Raw genomic sequence first — 4,676 nt, forward strand, 5'->3', positions numbered from 1 at the left:
GGGAGCACGCCGGCGGGGACTCGGTTTCTCAAAGCCAGATTCTGCTTCCGCCTACAGCAGGCCAACCGCAAAGTGTTAGGCAGTTCATGCCTGGAGAGAGGCCACCTTGCTGCCAACTACAGCAGCCGTCTCATCTGTGAAGTGGAGTGTGTACTAGGCTGGGGAAGAACTGAGACCATCTGGTTTAGGTGTTTTTTTTTTGTTTGTTTTTTTATAGTAATTTATTAGCGTGCCTGTAGTGCTTGCCTCGTAGCACCTTATTCTATATGCTAAACTTGGATGCATTTATTGAACTCCCCAGATTATCTCGTATGCAATTGGTATTAACGACAGCACTCTAGCACTTTGTAGATTTGGAGGCCGTGTCACAGTCAGCCAGTAAGTGGTTTAGATGCTCCTGGGAGCTGGTAAGTTGGCTTCTAGGATAGCTTTTGTACTTGCAGATCGCATGCCAAATCCTGTGCCAAAACCTTTACACCCCTTTTTAACAAATTCATGGGGTCTATTCTATTACCCACCTTCCCTTTGCAAGTGACAAACCAGATCAGAGCATTGTCGGAGCCCGTGAGCCAATAGTCAAATGTCAGTCACTTGTTAGTCTGTCTCCGTCAAGATTTTTACCACCTATTATTTCTCCAAGTTTCTTCAAGTTCAGTACCTTTTGGTAGTCAAATAAAGTCACTTTCCCCATCTTGGTTGGTACCATGACCCAAGCCATTACTGTTTTTCACTTGGGTACCTGGCACCAGCCTTTTCTGCTACTCTGTTTTCAGCCTGCAACCAAAGAAATTCTGTTAACACACAGGGAAGATCACGTTCCTTAAGTCCAAACCACCGGAACTCCCACCACAAAGGAGAAGAAAAGTCCACTCTAGGTCTGCCACCCTCTTACTCCACAGACCCTACGCCTTTCTGATGTCACCTCCAAGTGTCCTTTCACCCCCTGCTCTCCTGCCTATAAGAGCTTGACTTCCCTCAGCTCTTGTGCCTAGGTGAACAAGCCATTGTCAGGTCCTAATAGAGCTGTCTAGTGGTTTTTAAAAAACAAAACAGACAAAAGCAATCCAGTGTGAAACTGCCATTTTGGAAGTGCTCAGAGGCCTACACAAGGCCCCAGGAATCATGTGGTCCATGCATGTGAGGGTCAGGATGGGTTTCTTGGAGAAAGCGATGACTGACTGCACAGAGCTCTCATGGGAGAATAAAGAAAAAATTCCTTGTGAAAGGGACCAGAATGTGCAAAGGCAGCGATGTGAAGTGAAGCTCCTCCTGTGAGACCGGAGAATCAGCACCGCCCCTCTCATCTCCTTCTCATCTTAACTACATTCTGCTCCAGAAGTTGGCGGCATGCCAAGGGGGTAGCATGCAGCAGAGAAAGCTATCGGCACCAGTAAGGGGAGAATTTTATCACTGAGGTAGGTTAGAATTGCTGCCTCATGATGATAATAAAGGGCAGGCTAGACTTTTGGTCAGCTTTATTAATGCGTTTAAGTTTTTTTCTTCCCTGTTGTCTTGGTTTGTTTTTTGTCTTTGTTTTTGTTTTTAACGCAGCCTCTTAATTCACGAGCAGTCAGTTCTCTCCTATCCTTTGGTTCCGCACTGCAAGTCATTGTGAGTTGCAGCCACACACCTCCCCTTTCTTTTATACACCAGGGGCTATCTTAGCAGGACTTCTCCCAAAGTCGATGCTGAAGGTATGGGGGCCTGTGTCTGTAATCCCAGTATTTGGGAGGAAGGGGCAGAGGGTAAAGAGTTCAAGGCCATCCTGGGCTTCAGGAGATCCTGTTGGGGAAAGACGTTCTGAATGGCTTATTTGGGAGCAGTTTCCAGTACCTCTCAGGAGGGGTGGGCTAAAGGAGGTGCCTGAGCAAGCCTCTGTGGGCAGTTGGGGCTCACACTTGCTGGGGACCAGTGAGGAGAGAGTATGAAAGATCTCAGAGATGTCCCAACTCAAGACTGGGGTACTGGGAATGTTTCATTCAAGAAAGAGCTACTTCTAGCATTACGGAGAACCCTCAGGTGAGAGTTACAGAATTCCAAGGAAGTGGCTTTGGTGCTTACAGGTGACTGCTGAGATGGTCAGGGCACGGTGTCTATTGTGGTCCTCCTATCCCCAGCTAATGGTGATCTGTGCCTTAGAAAGTCTGTGTCTTAGCAGTCAATTTGGGAAACGCATTAGTGCATTGAAAGAATGGAGCTGAGCTCTGTTTCCCCGCACCAACCTGCAAGGGCCTGACTGTGTTCCACTCACCCCGTCCCCTGCATCTTCCACCCATGGAGAACAAGTGAGAAGATTCTCTAGACTAGAAGTTCTCTGCACCTCCCTGGTCCATCCAGATCTTCCTGTGAACTTACCTACATCAGCAAGAGCCCCAGTCTGCCTGTGTGACAGGGAGCAGGTGGGAGATGCCTCCTCACCAGGTATGCCCTGTTTATCTTGGTGGAAAAGGACCCATGCCAGATAAGGGCACAAGGTGACAGGAAGGACTTGGTGGTGGCTGCAGCCACCAGTTCCTGGTTGCCAAGTGAGAGCAATGTGTACATTCCAAGCTTTGTGCTCCCTTGGAAACTATTAAGAGATGAGCTACAGGGCATGCAATGGGAGCAATGAGGAATCCGAGCAGCATCCTTCTCCCTCAGCTTCAGCTCAGCCACCCACCTTCTCCAGAGGCATCTATGTCATAGATATTGTCCTTCCACCAAATGGCTGACCAGAAGCCAAGACTTCCCATCCCCATTGCCACTGGGGTTACAATATAATTGACACCAAGAGCAGACAACTTTCTTTTGAAATATAATTTTAATGTAATACTATTAGTCTTTCAAAGACTTTGTATTGTTTCCAAACACACAGAACAGAACTCATTTGCCATCTTAATCATTTGTAATCACACAATTTAGTGACACTAAGGGCAGTCGGATTGTGTAAGACTCACCACCCTTCAACTCCAAGCTTTTCATTTTGCCAGACTGAAACCCTGTGCTCATTAAACAGTCACTTCCCACATCTCCTTCTTTCCGTGGGTGGCAGCCACTGTTCTACTTTCTATCTCTATAAATTTGACTCTTATGGACAACACAGCTACGAACCAGGGTGGACACACTTATATGACTTCAAGTCTGCTTTTCATCCCTGAGGGGTTCAAGCCTAGAAATGGAATTGCTGCATCGTATCACATTTCTATTTTTAATTACTTTGAAACAGGGTTTTGTGTATCCCAGGCTGGCCCCAAAGTCATTATGAATGACCTTGAACTTCTGCTCCTCCTGCCTTCACCTCCTGAGTGCTGAAATTACAAGTGTGTGCCACCGTCCCCAGCTGATGTGATGCTGGGGTCCAGGGCTTGCTGCATTCTAGACAAACGTTCTACCAAGGAAGCTACATCCCTATGCCCCATTTTTAAGCTTCTGAGGCCCCACACACTGTTTACCCAGCGTCTATACTACTTCTTATTCCCATATGCAGCACATAAAGGTTCCACTCTGCTCACATCTGGCCAACATTTTTGCCAACAGGAGCCACCCTAATGGGAATGAGGTGATATTCTTTTCTCAGGAGACACAGTGTTAGTTTCATTATGGCATTCGTTGTGGTTTTGATTTCCATTTCCCTCTGGCTGAACAGCCTCTGGTGTGGCCCTTATTTGGAGAAATGCCCTGGCTTGTTTTCGAATTACTTTTCAGGATTTTCCCCATATGTTTTGAGTGTTATTTCCCTATCAGCTGTGTGATTTACAAATACTCCCTCCCCTTCTTTAGGTTGCTTTTTTTATTCTCTCTCTCTCTCTCTCTGTGAGTGTGTGTGTGTGTGTGTGTGTGTGTGTGTGTGTGTTGGGGGTCAGAGGATAGCTTCTAATGTTTATCTTAAGAGCTATTATTTGCCTTGTTTTTTGAGACAGGGCCTCTCAATGGGAGCTGGGCCTTGCTGAATCAGTAGGCTGACTGGCCAGCGACTCCCAGGCATCTGCCTGTCTCTCTTTCTCATGCTGTGATTATAACTACACACCACCATGCCTGATTTCTTATGCAGACACCAAGGATCAAACCTGGGTCCTCGAGTTTGTGCAGCGGCACTTTACCAACCTAGCTACATCCCCAATATCTGTTGATAGCATCTTTTGACAAATATTTTTAAGTTTTCGCTTGAAGCCCTTATGCTATGGCTGAATGAAATACATAGTTCTTTGTGCCTATCTTCATCAGCATGTCTGAGATTTGCCCATGCTGATGGAGGTGCTAATCTCATTTTTGTTTTTATTTCTGATTAATAACATTGTTGTACTGATGTAGCCCAATGTACCCATTTCTTTATTAATAGACATCTGGACTGTTTCCATAGGCCAAATGGATCGCGCTGCTGTGAACATTCATGTACCAGTCTTGGTGTGGGCATATGCTTCCTTTAGTCTTGAGAGAACTCCTTGGAGTGAGATTGCTTTGTGTTATACTGGCCCATGTTTATCAGACACTGCCAAATGGATTTATGAAATGGTTATGCCACTCCATCCCCTCACCCCCAGCACTGAATGAGCGTCCTTGTTGCTTCACATCCAGCAGGAAGGGATTTAATAAAGAATGTGCTTATGAAACAGCTGGATAGTGTAACACTTCCCGAGGAGTCTCTTTCTATTCATCCCTGGTACAGTACCAGCAACAAACATACCAAAGACATGATT

The sequence above is a fragment of the Microtus pennsylvanicus genome, chromosome 2, assembly GCF_037038515.1.
Source record: "Microtus pennsylvanicus isolate mMicPen1 chromosome 2, mMicPen1.hap1, whole genome shotgun sequence".
Lineage (NCBI taxonomy): Eukaryota > Metazoa > Chordata > Mammalia > Rodentia > Cricetidae > Microtus > Microtus pennsylvanicus.